Source organism: Glycine soja, chromosome 19 (assembly GCF_004193775.1).
Source record: "Glycine soja cultivar W05 chromosome 19, ASM419377v2, whole genome shotgun sequence".
Taxonomy (NCBI): Eukaryota; Viridiplantae; Streptophyta; class Magnoliopsida; order Fabales; family Fabaceae; genus Glycine; species Glycine soja.
In genome coordinates this window covers 24,041,086-24,059,874 of record NC_041020.1, presented here as the reverse complement: position 1 = coordinate 24,059,874, position 18,789 = coordinate 24,041,086, and the positions used below count along the sequence as shown (strand labels likewise).

At 33.5% G+C, this 18,789-nt stretch overlaps 1 long non-coding RNA gene across 14 annotated transcripts; it reads right to left on the bottom strand.

Annotated features, from left to right (window-relative positions):
• Positions 1-312: 312 nt before the first annotated feature.
• On the bottom strand, positions 313-8,208 carry LOC114399589. 14 transcript variants are annotated; one of them, XR_003663778.1, is made up of 14 exons: positions 8,153-8,208; positions 8,026-8,079; positions 7,798-7,953; positions 7,528-7,655; positions 5,818-7,021; positions 5,366-5,451; positions 4,332-5,005; positions 4,076-4,158; positions 3,839-3,946; positions 3,493-3,653; positions 1,464-1,516; positions 1,243-1,279; positions 927-1,040; positions 313-731 (listed from the first exon to the last, which is right to left on the bottom strand). It is a non-coding gene; the product is annotated as an uncharacterized LOC114399589 (long non-coding RNA). The 14 variants fall into 14 exon arrangements; XR_003663784.1 differs by having other exon boundaries at positions 4,332-4,460; positions 4,566-4,633; positions 4,847-5,005; positions 7,798-8,176; XR_003663783.1 differs by having other exon boundaries at positions 4,332-4,460; positions 4,593-4,633; positions 4,847-5,005; positions 7,798-8,176.
• Between the last annotated feature and the right edge of the window lie 10,581 nt (positions 8,209-18,789).

Here is an 18,789-nt window from a genome sequence, read left to right as displayed (position 1 = left end):
ATGAATAGCTACTTAGCCAAAAAGCTAACCTTGTGATTGAATGAATTATCCCTTGCACCCAGTTTGAGCTGAATGAATTGATTGATTGATTGAACCTCGAGCCTATTCAGTTGTATCTTCTGCTACCTTATTTTAGGTTGTAAGAGAGCATCATCCACAGAAGATGGTTCAAGGCAAATTTGTTCCAAATTTGGGGGAGGCACTGGGTAAGGTTGAAATGGTCAAAGAAAATAGTATATACACACTGTTTCTGTGTTAAAAAAACTGTAAGTATCACTACAAGGAAAATGACTTTTACCTACAGTCAAAATCTATCACTAGAAGTCCAAAATCCGTAGGTAGATGTATAAAGGACTTTGTCCTACAGACGTTTTTTGCGTCAACTTTGAGGGGGTATACAGTGACAACTAATAGTCTGTCACTATAGGCTTTACCTACGGATATATTTTTACCTACAGTCAAATTTAACTATCACTATAGGTAACACCTACTATTTCAAAAGTGTAGGTAAAAAATATTAATTTATACCTATAATCTCTAACTGTAGGTAAAAGTCAGTTTACTTGTACCTACGGTCTTCTGTAGGTAAATGTTATATAATAATAATAAAACTAGTTCCTAATTACACTCTTTGTTGATTATAATTTTTAATTAAATATACATGAACTTATTATTATGCTGCACAAAGTTAGAGATCTGCTGCAACATGGCCTTTGAAAAGTTACAACAACCTGCTACATACAATTAAATTTTTGTTAGCCTAATTTGTGATTATACACTTTAATTAATTAAAATTCACAAACTAGAAAAAAAAGATATAGTTCTCATAATACCAACTAATTCATCTCAAGGAAAAGAGTAAAAAAAAATGAACAAAAACATGAAACTTTGAAGGTATGAGGAGTTAAGTTCAAGAAGGAAGGTACCTGTAAAGAGGAATTGCATTGTGGAGTTAGTGTATTTTATAAATTCTATATGATTTCTATAGGTTTTCATAATGGAGGAGAGGTTTGCAAAGATGCAAAAGAGAGTGATTTATTCTGTAAAAGGGAAAGAAAACTATCAGTCTACAACATCCATTTCTCCTTTGCCTTTGGCTTTAAACATTTAGGTAAGAGTTAGGACTATCATGTATAACACAGAAGAAAAGACACATCAGATCTGCTATTACTGGCTGCTACAAATTACATAAATGTTTGGTTTCTTGGAAGAAAATATGTAAACTAGTGGAAGAAAACACACCTTTGGAAGATATGAAAAGTGGTCCACTCTTGAAAATCTGCAAGATATGAAATTACAGGAAATTAATTTAGGTATCAGAGGGGCATGGAAACTTTCGCTTCAAACTAGATAAATTTCATGGTATTTTTTTCTTCCCAAATTTGCAAGCCTCTCATCACCTAGGTAAGGACAATTATGATATGATCAAACAAAATTCCATGTCTGCAAAGGACAACAATTACCATATTGCCGCTTCCACCTTGAGAATGCAGATTCTGCTCTTGTGGCCCAAACACTAATAAAAAAATTGGCTTTAGATCTCTAAAAATATCATAAAACCATCATAATTATAGAAATCCTATTGACCAATAAATGCTACAACCATGGTCCTAATATTAAATATTAAAATATATTTTATTTTATTTAATTAACATTTTTTATTAAAATTAAGCAAAAGTGTAACATTGTCTCAGTTTGCTCAATAGTAGTTATATGGTACACCTGAAAATCAATTTATATTAATTAACAAAACAAAAAAATTCACACATTACAAATAAATAAGCTAATAGTAAATTTATTATAGTATGTATAAAACTGTTATGTTATATTAATTTATAATTATTAATGATGTAAGCTCCATTGGAGCTTGTAGGCCTAGGATCTTCTTCACCAATGGATTCCTTTTCTTCTTGGAAGATGAATGGCAGCGGAATGGAGAAGGAAGAGAGAGAGGAGACGCCACTTCAAGGAGAAGATGAGTCTAGAAGAAGCTCACCACCATAGGAGGTCATGGATAAGAGCTTGGAGGAAGAAGGAGATGAATGAAGGGAGAGGGAAAGAAGAGCACGAAATTTTGTACTCCAAATGAGCTTTGAAATCTGAAGTTTAATATTCAAATGATCAAAGTTCAAAAAAATGCACACACATGACCTCTATTTATAGCCTAAGTGTCACACAAAATTGGAGGGAAATTCAAATTTCACTTGAATTTGAAATTCAATTTGTGGAGCCAAACTTTGGAGCCAAAATTTCACTAATTATGATTAGTGAATTTTAGTTATGGTTCAACCCACTAATCCAAGATCAATTCCAAGATTCTCCACTAAGTGTGCTTAGGTGTCATGAGGCATGAAAAGCATGAAGGACATGCACAAAGTGTGACTATATGATGTGGCAATGGGGTGTAGTAAGCAAATGCTCACCTCCCCCTCTAAAATTTAATTGGATTGGGCTTCTACCAATTCAATTAAATTTATTTCCAACCACACACATCAAATATCCACTTATTGCATGTGAAATTACAAAACTACCCCTAATACAAAAACTAGTCTAGGTGCCCTAAAATACAAGGGCTGAAAAATCCTATATTTCTAGGGTACCCTGCCTACATTATGGAGCCCTAAATACAAGGACCAAAATTAATGAAACCTTAATCTAATATGTACAAAGATAAGTGGGCTCATACTTAGCCCATGGGCCCGAAATCTACCCTAAGGCTCATGAGAATCCTAGGGCCTTCTCTTGCATCTTTTGCCCAATCTTCTTGGAGTCTTCTATCCAATGCCCTTGGGGGGTAGGATTGCATCAATTAAGTTATATAAATATCATAAATTTTAGTTATATAACAAATAAATAAATAAGCTAATAGAGGCTGAATAAATCTAGTTGGTGAGCTGTTGATCTAGTTTGTCCACTCCTAACCATGCAAATCAACGGTGAGCTATTGATCTAGTTTCTTAAATAATAGTATTATAATGGGAACACACATGAATAAACAATGATTCTTATACTATGATATTTGTTATATTACATGATTAAAATTTTATATTACATGATTCAATATTTTGTGCTGAAAATTGTTATATTACATGTATAAAATTTTATCCATATTATTGTCAAATAAACAAAAATATTCATATTGTCTATGATTTCAATTAATTACTAGGTATAGATTGCATAACCTATAGTATAATTTTAGAAAAAAATATAATTGATGAATTGTGATTGAATATTAATATAAAATAGTTCTAATTATCATAAAAAATTATATAAGTTATGATTTGTGATTAAATAATAGTTATTTTATTAAAAAAAATTGAATGTAAAAAAATTTAGAACAAGTCAGGCACTTTCATTTAACAAACTACAAACTACGCACTAAACTCGCTTATGGAGAATGTTTGGTACCTACATTATATAAAAATGAATATGAATATGGAAACAGCCTTACGACCAATAGAGTTTTAAAAGTATTTTCAAACATACACTTACTTTTGGGAAGCAAAACAATCACCTCAGGAAAGAAGTGAGAGAAACCAAACTTAGTCAACAAGAGGACATGCTCCATGATTAAAATTGCTGCAAGTCCAGGCTCTATTTTCCATTTTCCCTCCTCATCATATAGCCATGCTAAAATAGCACAGTTGGTGAAACTACAAAATGAAAAATGTTCTCAAATTAGAGTTGTATACAAATCAAGTGTATAATTCATGGTGTAGATATCTTCCATATAGTTGGTTATTTGGTGAACATGTTTTCCAATTTATAATTAATATGAAGTGGATTATCAAAAATAATTGACAAGCACCTTCCAAAGTTTGCATATATAAATAAATACCTGAAATATGTTAAGCCAGACTCCTACTGTTGCAGCGGCACGAGGAACATGCCGCCTCAAAATTACTAGCAGCTTCAATGCATCTGTCCTGATCTCCATAAGGTTGTTCTGATCAAGTAAGTTGTCAACGATGTAATATTTTATAAAAGCCCAAAATGAATTAAAGAGCATTTATAGCAATAGTGAAGGCAAGCAAAAGCAAGTGCAAAAAAGGGAGGTAGATAAAAGCATTTATACCACAGCCGCAAAAGCAAATGTAGGTGGGAATGCGCAAGCAAACATCAAAATCATTCCAAACTGCAATGCCAATTCTAAGAAATCTGCAAAACAGGATAGGCTTGGGACGCTTCTCAAACATGATGAGAAATCAAGCCTTTTTAGTTTAGAATGCCACACACATATGTATATCTAAATGCAACTACTTATATTCCATATGTTCAAGAATTAATTAAAAATCATATACAATTTAAAAGTATAATGAATTTGGAAGTACCATCAAATAGCCCATCTTCAAGCTCCTCACCAATGCTAGCAGAGTAAGAGGGGCTTCAGGTATTCTTTCTCTACTCTAGAAGTAAATTGGAACTTTCCTCTTGCTTCTCCTTTCTCATTCTTCTTGTGTCTTGAGAAATAAAAGATAAATTAGCTATTGTATATTGGTAACAGGTAACATGGTTAACAAAATAAACCCAGCATAGTCCATGTCCAAGGGGATGAAAAGGCTTACCGAACCCTGTACTTTTTATAGCTATACCTGAGATAAGGCAATGAATTTTCCACCAAGTTTTCCAACACCTGGAAAGATGTTTTCTTTTACTCCACTATTTTAAAGGAAAAGCCCCAAACTAAAGAAAGGGAGAAAAGTAGAAAAGTAACGGGTAAAGGAGAATGGAATAAATTAGCAGTAAATAATACACATTTACATAGCAGTAGGTGACTCAGTGAGAATAGATAATATAAAAAGGAGGAATCTTTGGAAAAGGATTAGCAAAACCAAGAGTAGCACACCATGAAAGCCAAAAGAGCCAATAATGTCTTCAAATCCACATCTCCTGGAACAAAGATGATCTTTGGTGTGCTTGAATTTGTGTTATCCCTAGAGTGGAAGCATATATAGCAATTTCCTCAGGCAACACAAAGATGCCACCAAAAATTGAGCTCAAGCTTCTGGTTTAGTGAATTCCAAAGATAAAGTTATTCATGAACCTTATGTGGTAATGACTAATGAACAAACACATCAGTAAAACACATGGATAGTTAAGATTGAAGCAACAAAAGAAATTTGTGATAACTGATGATGACTAAGTTAATTTTAAAAAAAAAAATGCAAAACTTTCATGAAATTTGGGTTCTGGAAAACATTTAGAAATCTCACCTTTTTGCTCAAAACTCATGACCAAATTGATTCCATTTCAAATCCGAAGTCAAACTACTTCTTTAGAAAGTACATTCCATCCCGAAGTTCTAACTTCTCCTCAGAAACTAGACCAGACAAAATTCAGGGGGTACAAGACAAGCCATTCTTACCTTGAGAGTATTGTGAATTCCTTCATTAAATAGATTTCGCAGCCCCCATGTGAATGAAAGCCATCTTGCGATTCTGCAATGATTCCCTGTGTACAAAAAAACAGCGAGTAGTTACTTTCAACTTCACTTCTAAACTACAAACTTCTGCAGTTTTAAACAAGAAACTTCTAAACTACGATAAGTCCATGACCACAATCCAAACTCTGATTTATTTATTTAATTTAATTAAAAAAATAAAACAAAACAAAACACTTGTGGAAATATAAGATTGGCTTGTGGAATTTTATAATGTATGTAGCCTTACCCTTGCATATGCAAAAAGGCTGTTTTTGGATTTAAATCCATGATCAACAAGGCACAACTTTACCGTTCACTACATACACATCAATCTATACGGAAAATTAATCTAATAAAGTGAAAGAAAATAGAACAAAAATACTAGTAATTCTAACCAAAAATTAATGTTATCATATAACCGTGATTCAACTTATAGTCCTCATCCACTTGTCTGCAAGTCCCTTTGCTTAGCACTTTCTGTTTAGTAAGCCCAAAACAAAAAACTTTCAACTTTAATGCATAGCCCATTACAGATCCACATGTTACTTGTCCTACTCCAATAGAAATTCTAAAAATCAATATAACCCAAATAGCAGATAATCTCATAACATAACAATCCCTTCTACAAATTCATGGCAGAACTCAATTTTGCTATTCTAAAGCCTTCATTAGGATTTTCCAATTTTGGATGACAAAACTGTATCCCAATATATACCATTTTAGCATCCAGTACCTTCTAGTTACCTAGAGAAACAAGTCAGTTTGAATCTTCAACATCATATCATAAGATTACACAAAATAGATTATAGAGCAATCTAAAACTAGTACTGAGATCTAAATTACACAGACACACATAGGTTATTAATATAATTATGTTCAAGCCAAGTTATTCTATTTACTTTATCTCCCCTGAGCTTTGACATTATCATTTAGTGGGATCATATCACCAGCCAATCTCTCTCTCTCTCTTGAGTTTAATATTATCACTTAGACACTTGTCAGGGACTTTATCTAGTTGAAGGCAAAAATACATTTAAATTTCAAATGATCTAACACTCAACCTGAAATTTAATTAAGGCCTACAGAGTACAGACAATTTCATTTTACCTTTTTATGAGGAAGTGGACCAGTGATTCTCCTAACTCTTACTCAAGTTCTACATGTTATAGATACCTGGGTGCGAGTATCACTGGTCCACTTCCTCTGGTTTTTTACCTCCACTTCATCAATGCCATACAAAGAAGGATCTTTAGAGGCTATAAAAATTGCTTTGTCCAATTCATCAACCTTTATATCAAAAGAATTATATTTCAATAGTTTGAATAGGTTGCATTGTAGAAGGAAAAACCATAGCTTAAGATGTGTGCACATTTAGAAGAATTGGTTATTAGATATTAGATGATACGAAAAATCTTAGAATATGTTTGCGCATTTAAAACATACCTAGAAACTAAAAATTCAATAACATATAATGAGTCGGAAATGTAATTAGGAGAAGTTGGCTAGCCTGTAAATCCATCTCTGCTTGCACTATGCTCCATCCCATTTTGGGAACCAAGAACAACATGAAAGTCAATTATGCATTTAATATCATATTCCCTGCAACATGATAATTAGACATATTTTTTGTCAGAAGGAAAAACAAAGTTCCAATTGTGCTATAAACCTTGAAGATAATGCTGCAAAATCAAAAACTATTGTGCCCATGAAAATGCATTTTCTAGAGCTTCAAGACTTCCTCCAATAAATGGACTCGGAGGATCAGGATTATTAGCAATCCACCACCCAACAGGTATCCTCACAGTATTTATTCCATGTTTATATAGAAATTTGAAATCCTCTATGGTGATAAAGCTATTTCTATGTCTTTTCAGTTACAACAATGAATAGGGAACACATTGTATGTATTATTATGTATGTGATGGTGTTCATGGATGCAAAAGATTTGCACAAACAAAATATATATAAGTTTCATGAAATGAAGTTACAAAAAAATATATGGAGACTTATTCCTATTCATCAAATGAATGACAAACTAAGTTGAATTCGCGTTCTTTCACACTTGGCTTGTTACAACCATTTTTACTCACAAATTTCATACTCACGCAAAAAAATATAGCCCATACTGCTGCAACATTAGGACTTGACTAACGTAGGGCCATACTCTACTATCAAATTCTCGAGGATTTTGGCTTGCCACATACTGCTGCAACATTAGCGCTTCCTCCTCTACCTGTACAGATATAATAATGCATGCACACACACACGCAAAGTGAAAATAAAAATAAAGTTGAAACTAGAAATAAATACAGAAATTCACTCCATTTCCAAAATCGATTATACTGAACACAAATTCCTAGGTGAAACACTGAAACCTGCAAGAGTCTGGCCAATTCCTCATTGGATTTCAACAAATCGGCAGCGCTTGGTTCCGGTTCGGAGTCGTTGACCGAGACTAGTCGTAGTTTGTCAGAAATGGCTACGAGATCAGAGTCATTGACCACTGGAGTATCTTGTTCGGCTCCGAAAATCTATGCAAAATTTAAGAAGAGAATCAGAGTCTAGGAAATAAATATATGAAAATTTAGGAGAGGAATTGAAACCTTTTGTTGATGAGGTGGAATGGAAGAGAGGGAATAGAGCTGGAATTGGAAAACCTGCAATAGCGGAAGAATGAATGAATTGGAAAATGAGTAGGGACAAAGATGAGTTGTGGAGAAAGAGGCGCACTTCGAAGCCGTTGTCTGTGTCGTAATGGAGATCAAGAAATACCTTTAAAAAATTTCTATAGAAGTTAATCTTTTTATTCATGTCATGGTTTTAAATTGCAGTTTTGGTGAGTCAGAAAACTTTTATATTACAAAAAAATATGGTTGTGATTGTATTGTAATGTGTCAAAAGACATTTAATGTGTCAAGCAAAATATTATCATATAATTTTTTTATAAAAAATAATTTTTTTATATAATAAGAATAGTTTTACCTACACTAAGTAGTTGTAGGTATAAGTTTTTTGAAATTTTACCTACACTCACCATTTGTATGTAGAAGTCTTTATGATTTTACTTACACTAATTGATTGTAGGTATATGTTTTTTTTGGAATTTTACCCACACCAAGTGACTACACGTGCAAGGAGATTTTACATACACTCACTATTTGTAGGTTGATTTTTTTTTATTGAGTTTTTCTTACACCAAACAACTATAGGTATAAGTCTTTGATTTTACCTACCATAAGTATTTGTAGGTAAATGTTTTTCCTAAGTTTTACCTACACTAAATTAAACATGTAGGCAAAAGTGTTTGTAGGCATAGGTCATCTTTTTTGTAGTGTATAAATAAAGTTAATAAGTGTGTATGCTATAAATTCAGGTGTGAAAGCTAGGTGCCTAAGAAAATGGGCAAGTATGGGGAAGGAATGAATGAAAAAAAATGAAGGTTATTCTATGGATGAATGCTCTCCTAGAACCTATGCTTTTGAATCCTAGAAAAGCCATGAATAGTTGGCAGCCTAACCCCATTACAAGCCTAGAAAGTCCTTTGGATTCATTTTTGTGTGTTCATTACTATATGATATGACATGAAATGCAAAGGTTGGGACTTGTGTTGGTTGTTTATTATGGAATAATCCTAAACACTTGAGTTTGAGTGAAACAATGACTGTGAGGTTTTGGTTGATGATCCTTCCTTGATGTCTATCATGCTTACGAGCTTATTTCAGCTGTGACTCTAATACTTGTGCTCCTATCTTTGAAAAGTTGCATGCTTGTGAGAATTGATTGATTTAAGCATTCCATGGTATTCAGTTCATATGGTTGATGTCCTTGATGAATCAAACACCATTTTCTTTTGATTGGCCACTGTCTTTGTCGCTTTATACGACTAACTTTTGTATAGAAATCATTTTCCAAAGCTTGTATAGTTCCCCAATTTATGGTTATTTTGTAGTGAATTTTGTAAATAAATTTTGTTTTATGGTTAACGTTGTCTCTAGAACATTTCCATTGGATTTAATGATGAAATCTATGCATTTTCAGGTGAACAAGAGGCTAAGTTTTGAATTGCAAAAAGTAGCAGTTGGGCTAAGTGCATATCCACCGCGCTGAAGCGCAGCTTCAGCGCGCTTAGTGCAAAGGATAATTTGGCAGAGCATTAGCATCAAAGCCGCGCACTAAGCGTAAGATCAGTGCGCTAAGTGTAGCAAGTGCCTTCAGCCAGGCTAAGCTCGAGACTGGCGCTAAGCCTAATTTTACTTACTAGCGCTAAGCGCGATGGTAGCGCTAAGCGCAGCGTCACAATTTCAGAGCCTATTTAAAGTATGTCTTGTGCAGAATTAGGGTACAACTTTTTACAGCTTTTACACAACTTTGACACCTTTTATGCAGCTTCTACAGAACGACCAGGGCACAGAATACTAGAGAAGCCACAGGCCAATTTTGGGAAAAGAGGCCTAGAAGCAGAAAAGAGAAGCAGCTTGTGCATTGAAGCCTAGGTTTTGTCATTTGAGAGACATTATTGAGTAGAGAGTGAGTGTGAGATGCTGAGAAGAGGAGGAGGAATCCCCCTTCTTGTGTAAGGAACTATCATTCTCTACTTTTTATCTCATTTATTGTTAGGGTTTCTTTGTAATGGCTGGCTAAACACCCTAGTTAGGGATTTCTAATGAACAACTGATGTAAATACCTAATATCTAATTGATTATGTTTTTTGTGTTCAATGCTTCCTTCAATGCTTAATGTTTGTATGCTTCTGGTCTGATCACCCATTTGTGTGCACAGTTAGGTGACTTTAGCATTGGGAAATGTACTGTTGCCTTAGAACTTGATTGAAGTAGGATCAAAACTTAATCTCACATGTGGGATCTGCGGGTTAAGTTTTGGTTTTAATTTTGTTGTTACAATAATGCTGTTTAGTTTGGGCCAAGTCCAACATGAGGGATCTGTGAACGAAGCTTAAGCTAAACTTTTGTAAGCTACTTGAGCTGAGTCTAGTCTTACATGAGGGATCTGTGGATGAAACTCAGTTTAAGTTAGTCTAAACCTAAGAAGGTTGTCTAAATCGGGCCTAGTCCAACATGAGGGATCTGCAAACGAAGCTTGGATTAATTCGGCCCGACGAGGGATCGAGGGTTTAGTAATTTAGGCTATAGCATAGAACACAAGAGCATGATCGATTGGAGAAATATATTTTTATGCATCAGCTTGTTTGTTAGAAAGACCCAACATATCTACCTACTGCTTTCATTTTATTTACCTTGCATTTCATAGTTTTAGCATAATAGTTTAGTTTAAATTCTGTTTGAAATTATCACTTATACATGTTCTTTCAACAATGCTTCGATTCTGAACTTTATTTAGGCTAACATTAGTTCCCTATGTTCGATACTCGGATTCATCCATTTTAATTTTAAATACTTGACGATCCAGTGCGCTTTCTGGTAAACCCCATGGAAATTTTCTTGAGACATAATAAATGCACAAAAAGTAACTGCAGTGGGGACCCATCACGGCCGTAACCCATTAATGAAAATGTTCAACTGTATAGGCTCTGAAAAACCATGAGTGGGAGTTTTTCGCAGCAAGCTACGAAATCTTTCTAATGCCTCACTCAAAGATTCATCGAGAAACTGATGGAATGAAGAAATTACAACTTTTCCCTCTGCAGTTTTAGACTCTGGGAAATATTTTTTTAGAAACTTCTCAACAACCTCATCCCATGTCTTTAAATTGTTGCCCTTGAATGAATGCAACCATCTCTTGGCCTCCCCAGATAAAGAAAATGAAAATAGGCTGAGCCTAGTCGCATCTTCAGGTAGACCGGCAAGCTTGACGGTATTACAAATCTCAATATACGTAGCCAAGTGGGAGTATGGATCTTCATTTGGTAAACCATGAAACAAATTGCTCTGTATTAGCTGTATCAATGAAGGTGGGTAAGTTAAGTTTTGTGTCTGAACCTCTGGTCGTGCAACACTTGAGAAATATTGCGGCACCGAAATACTTGAGTAATCTTCCAAGGTCACTCATCGAGGTTGCTCTTTAGCCATGACTTCGGCTTCAAATTATGCTGTTTGAGATTCCCTGGGTGTAAGTGAATTAGAAGATGATGACTCAGAAAAGTGAGCCTCTTCAAGGATTGATGCTACTGTTCTATCGTGCAAAAGCTTTCTTTTTCTCTCTGCGTTGTTTCTTCTAAAGGTGGCTTCAATTTCTAAATCCAATGGGACCAATTCACCTGCAGAAGATCTATGCATTCAAACACTAACAGGAACAACAGTTAACCAATTCAAGAAGAAAATTAATTATGAACAAAACAAATATTAACGAAAACAAAAATTAATAAATCAAAGAATAATGAATTAATGCCTTCAAACTGAACTAAACTTTCCAAATGGAAAAAGTTCCCCAGAAACGGCGCCAAAAATACTTGTTAACCCCCTTCCACAGTTCCTTTGTCCTAAATTTGTAATTACTCGTTTTATGTGGAAGTGGTTTAACCGGCAAGTGCAACAGGTCGTCAAGTATTTAATTAAAATGGAATGATCCGAGTATCAAACACAGAGAACTTGTTTATTTAGCAAAGTTTTGTTCAATAATCAAGCATTTTGTAAACAGAAATTAATAAATGTGAATTGAAGTAAAAGTATGAAATATCCTAATTGAAAAGTAGTAAACGTGAGCAAATAAGTGTGAAAACAGTAATCTAAAAGCATTGGGTCTTCCTACTGAACAAGTTGATGTAATTAAAGATGTTTCTCTAATTAAGGATGATGTTGTGTTCTATGGCGAAGGCTCAAGTACTAAACCTCGATGTTTCGCAAGTTTAGACTAATTTAAACTAAACTTCGTTCTCAGATCCCTCTTGTTGAACTCGGCTTAATTTAAATAGCATTATAATCACAGCATAATAAAAAATTAAAACCCTGCACCCTATCCCTAGCAATGCAGTTATCTAGCCCTGCTCTATCAAGTTCTAAGGATACAGTACATTTCCCAATGCTAAAGTTCCTAACAGCACACACCAATGGGTGATAAGACCAAAAGCATGCAATAATCAAGCACCGATAGAAGCAATGAACACATAGAAACACACTTAATTAGATATGAAAAAGGTTTTACATCAACTGTTCAATAGAAATCCCCAACTGAGGGTTTTAGCCTTCCATGGCAAGGAAGCTCCTTTTACAATAAAGAAAGTGAGTCAAGAGGAATTGCTTGCATACACAGGAGGGGGGATGTCTCCTCCACCTCTTGGCACCTCACAATCACTCAAAAGCTCCCTAATCTCTCTAAAAGTTGGAAACTTGGCTCCTTGCTCTGCTTCTTCGTTCTCTAAAGTTCACACCCAAGAGCTCTATGTGGTGATTATTCTCTCTCCAAAAGCTCTCCTCAATTATGTGCAAATCAGGCTTAAAAAGGGCTCAAAAACCTAGACGTCGCACTTAGCGCGAGTAAGTAAATTTGAGCTTAGCGCCAATCTCGCGCTGAGCCTGGAATGCGACAGACGACTCGCTTAGCGAGCTGATATCGCGTGAGCTTGCATAGAAGATGCCCTTCTAGATTCCCTCGACTCGCTAAGCGCTCTTGTGTTGGGCTTAGCCGCTGATACGCGCTAAGCGCACAGATCTCGCTTAGCGCGACATCCATTTTGGCACTTCTTCAAATTTGCTCCTTTTTGCCTGAAATTGAAGAGAATTTAACATTAATTCCATATAAAGAGGCTTCTAATGGACAGAGATGAAAACAAAGAAAAAAATTATTTACAATCCTACAAAAGAACTATAAAATGGGGATTTATATACATTTTGTAAAAGTTTTCTATACAAAAGTTAGTCGTATAAGACGACTAACAGTTGCGACAGGGGGTGAGGTAAATTAATCGAGCTCCTTCAACCTTTAGTTTGATATCATCAAGGATGCCTCATTCAATAGTAACGTGGTTGGCTAAGATAGCATTTAGCCAAAGTTGAACAATCCGTAAAGGGCCAACTATGTGCTTCATCTTCCCTGGAGCATCCATAATTTTGATAGCTTCATCCATTACTTTGTAAACAGAGGCTAGGAGTAATTTGCTAAGACAAATATCTTCTCTGAAATGAAGAGCTTGAACTAAGTTGTAACAATACATTGGTATTTGGAGAGCTCGAGTACAAAGATGTGAAGATACCCAATACATCAAGAATACAATATGTTCTTCGTCCAAAACCTCCTTAGTGTTTTTTGCATGCTTTTCGATGAAACCTCCATAGGACTTAACACTCAAGTCTATGTCCACTTCAATTCTTTTGATTTGGTCTTAGAATAAACCAAGAGCATAAGTATTTCCTAGAGGTTTTAAGTTGGTAATAGCAGCAATATCCATTAGTGTTGGGGAAACTGAACAACGCAAAAGCTCCAAAGCATGTAGAATAAACACAAACAAAAGAGACTAGATAAAAGCACAATTCAAAGAAGAAATGGAGATTGGAAAGAATACATGGTTTAGAAAGATGCAATAAAGTAAAAGAAACAAGAATTCATTAAAAGTGGGATGAATATATACACTGCGACCTTCAAACCGAGACCTATTTTCTAGTGTGACATTGTTGGTGTTTGAGGATTTAAGTGGCCATGACTCAATCCATGAAAATGGTTGTCAGGGGTTTTATTTATAGACTTCTAATACTAATAGTCGAATTATATGATTTTGACATGTGTAAACAAGTTCATAATTATAGATCTAATGGCGCTAGACGTCTTTACATAACTCCTTTCATCAATCGCTAAAACTGCTAATTCGAATTCAAAAACATTTCATTCTTTGCACTTTTTACCTCCACGTGATTAATATGCTTATTGAAACATCAATCTCATCAAAACCTAATATTTCGATAAAAACATCAATATCTCAAAGTCGCATTAAGTATTTTAGTTTGATCTTAAATCACTATCTTCCCTTTTTATCAAAATGGCAAATACCGAATTTTCACTACGTTCTTATACTTGGGAAATTTTCATAACAGAGATAATAGATGCTGCTCAGAAATATTGTGTTCGAGTATTTATTTTTGAGAACATAGTATTTATGTATCAAATGATTTTGAGGGTACTTTATAGTCATTTTCCCTAGTGCAACGTCTCTTATCATTAAATATCTTGGAGAGCACGCTCAATCATGGGAGCGATTTTTACACCAACCAAGGCGAGCATGATTGCACTTATTGGTCTATAAGTGCCTATCCCCATTAACTGTGTCAATTCTATCATATCTTCTGCTAAAAATAATTTAAATTTTGAATTATATTTACTCATTGTATAAAAATGAATCAATCTCTCTCATTCCTCACTCTTTCTTCCCTTTGTAAGCTCTAATCTTCACTGTTTATCTTCTTCCTCCTTCACTACCTCTAATTCTTCTAAATTACCTTTGTCTTTCTTTTCATTAATGGCGTCCTCTCAACAACAAAACACCCATGTGGAACAACAAGATGTTTCTACTAACACTGATAGGAGCATGCCACTTCCTTCATCCATAATGACGATGCAAAGAGAAAGAGGCTTTGACCTAATCCTCATTCCTGGACACAAAGAGGAATGTAGAAAACCTGGGAAACCTAGGTACTGATCCCAACTTCTCTTAACAAAAAAAAATATTTGTTTTGCAGGTCTTTACCGCCCTTAAGTGGATTTAAAAGCTATCAAAGATTTGTTTCCTACTCATAATGAAGAACACCCTTTCATTCACAAAGACTCTATCAGGAGTGACTTCTTAAAAGACAAAGCGAAATTTTTATGGCCTCTCCACCCAAGGACATAAAAAATTATTTGAGTTGGTTGAAGCTTTTAGAAGTGAAGAAAGCCCAACACTTGGAAAACATAGGCACCTATAACTTAATCTAATTACGTAAGTATGATGTGGTCAATTTAGACATGCCTATGTTGATGGCTTCTTTTCTATTTTGGAATCTTGTTTGTTTGACTAGAAAGAACTTACAATAACAAATGAATTATATATCTCACTCTTAAAAAATTATTTGTTAATAGAATCACTCATGAAAATCAACCTTCTAGAAAGAGAAATTGCTTTCGAAAACCCTTGATTATTTTCACGGTTAACACCCATTAACAAACATTAACCAAAGTCCAATTAAAAATATGAAAATAAAATATTTGAATATTACGAGATATATAAATATAATAAAAGAAAATTATAAAGACCTTAATATGTTTTATGCAACAACTTTTGCTTTGCTTTGCCGATGGTAACTATCTACTCACGTCGATGTTGCGCATTTTCAGAGTTCTACTACCCTATTTACATCGGCACTTATTCTATGAGATTGAAAGAGTAAGAATTCCTAAAATTAGGGTTTAACTTGTTTTAAATTTTTGTTTTATTATTAATTAAGTTAAGGATAAGAGAGGCCCACCAGACAATTAGTGATTAACAAAGTCCAAAATGAAAAAAGAAAAATTGATTACTTGATATCTAAAAATTAGCAAACTATAATGTTTTTTCTACATAGAAAATATTGAAGTTAAACCAACAGAGTCTAATTTAAAGAAAGAAATTAGTCTTTCACAATCAAATGAATGAAAGTTCATATATCCGATAAAAGATACGTCAACATTTAATGTCTTTTAACATAATTATCTCAAAAAAATAGATATGTGGGAAGCCAAAACCAAAAAAAAAAAATGTTAATATTACTTGTGTTAGGATAAAGTGTTAGGCATGTGATGAGGGAATTTTATATTTCCTGGTTAAGTGTTGTGGGAAATTTATACTTTGCGTGTTTAAGATCGGCGCAATTTTAAGCATTTGAATAACTGGTTCGATGTTGTAAGCTAGAGAAGAAAGCAAGACGATGGACACGAGTAGTTTTTTGAAATATAGTTTTCCTATGGTTATCATATTTTTACAATAAAATAAAATGTCGACATGAAAGTAACTTACTGGTGGCCAAACATAATAAAATGTCACATGAACACCGAATATATTATTTGACATTAAAAACAGAAAAATAAAAATACAAATATAAATATAATAAAATTTATAATATTATGAAAATATTAAATAATAAGATATTTGTATATCATTATTTTAACACGTAACATCACATCCATTATACGAGCACAACCCGCACATTGTTGATGTTGTCATTTCGCGTTTTGCCTATCAATGAAGCCACCTAGCATTGTTCAATTCAATCCACTATCCATCCACCAAAATCTACATTTTCCAACTATTGGCCATCGATTATTGCTGTGAATTAAATCTAAATAGCGGTTCCCGAAACATATACAATAAGACAAAAAGAAGTGGATATTGTTGGTAAATATTTGTGTTTTAATTTAAAATTTATAAATATATATTAATTCTATTTTATAAAATAATATTTATTTTAGATTCTCTTGAGATTTTGTTTTAATGAGTCAAACTAGTTTGTTATATTTGTTGTGACAACTGTAGGTTGATTTTACAACGGTCATATTTCTAACGGTCATATTTTGTTGTTGCAAAATGCCTATATATATCTCTTTCCTCTTTTCTAGAAATGACAGACTGAGAGTTCTGGTTTCTTTCTGCCAAAAATTTATCTCTTTCTTTTCCTATACAAAACTTATAACGGGTTGTCGTATTTTGGGAGAGGAGCGCAATCAGAATTTCTTACCCGTGTAGTGGGGGCGTTTTCTCTCTAAGGATAGCGTTTACGCGCTTCAACCCAGACTATATCTTTCTTCCCTTAATTTTTTTTTCTTGTGCTTATTATATGTTATAATGCATTATTCATGTGCTGTTAATTAAATTTAATTCGCTACTGCTATTTTGTTATTTAATTCAAGACTGTGCATCTTCTTCATATTTATTTTCTTTCATTTTTTATTTTATTTTCCAACAGATATGACAAAATATATTTATAAAAAAATCATCATAATGTTCCAACATTTCAGATGTTTGCCTGACCTTTTTTTTTCTTTTATCATGAAACAAAAGATTTTAAGTTTTCATCGGAATTGACAAACTTAGTAAGTGAAAGTGTATTTTAAAAAAGTATCACTCATTTTATCAGTTTTCTACGTGAAATTTTAGAACATAAATATTTGTCTAAAAGAGTTATATGTTATACTTTTTTTTCCCAACATATCTGACATTTTTTTACTTTAAAATTAATGACATTTTTTTGTTGGTAATCCTAAAATTTTGTCTGCAATTGCTATTTTTAAGCCGCCCTTATAGAAGTAATGAGATCTCGATTTGTCATGACCAAACCACACGGTCATGGATAATCTAGCGATTGAAATCCTCTATAGTCTCCTTTAATTAACAGCACAAAGTACACTTAAAATCTCATGGTTTTCTCACTAATTTCTATGTATATTTTACAACAAAAATAAAATCATTTGAATGGTTATAGCTGCACACTCAGTCTCACCTTGTAATAGTGTCAAACCTTATCATTAAGAATGACTAGGTCCAATATGTATGGTCGAGGATTTTAGTAACACCGTGTGTTAAGGCATTTGAATCCTGTACCCTCTTATTTGAATCATGCATCTCTCTTACATTCCGAAATATTAATTATGGAATGTAAATTTACATTTTGCAATAAACTTTCCAAAATACAATAGAAGTTAGAAGATTTGTACCCTCTTATTCGAATCATGCATCTCTATTACATTCCGAAATATTCATTATGGAATGTAAATTTACATTTTGCAATAAACTTTCCAAAATACAATAGAAGTAAGAAGATTCACTAATAGGAGTGCAGGAAACAAATGTCCGTGTGTTAAACTTAAAAGACCAGTGATCCCAATAACAATCACCCAATGACAGTCAAATAACATATAATGCAGGTCAGAAGCATCTCAACGATATTTTTTAGACTAGTATTTGCAAATTATCAACAGCAGCTAAAAGCATATTCACAATAACAGAGACACGTATAGGAAAATACTCTAAACAAAAGCAAACTTCAATACACCTGGTATTATTTTAATGCTTAAATATGAATTTAGTCCCGGTAAGCTATTTGGTTCATTTTTAGTAAATAAATTTGCACTTTTTCAATTTTAATCCTTTGAAGATTCCATTTTCTTCACTTTTTAGACCCTGTAAGTTCGTAGTTTAGGGACCAAAGTTAAAAAAAATACAAACTTATAAGGACTAAAAATAAAAAATAAAAAGCTTATAGGGATCTAAATTAAAAAGGTACAAACTTAGAGGAACTAAATTCGTATTTAAGCCTTATTTCAAATATTCATTACCTTCAAGATTACAGCAGAAATGAACAAGCTATCATCACATTTTAAACATTTCAATCTAAGAAATGCAACTTCTAAATTGATGCAAAACTTCATAGAACCAAGGGCATAACAAAATA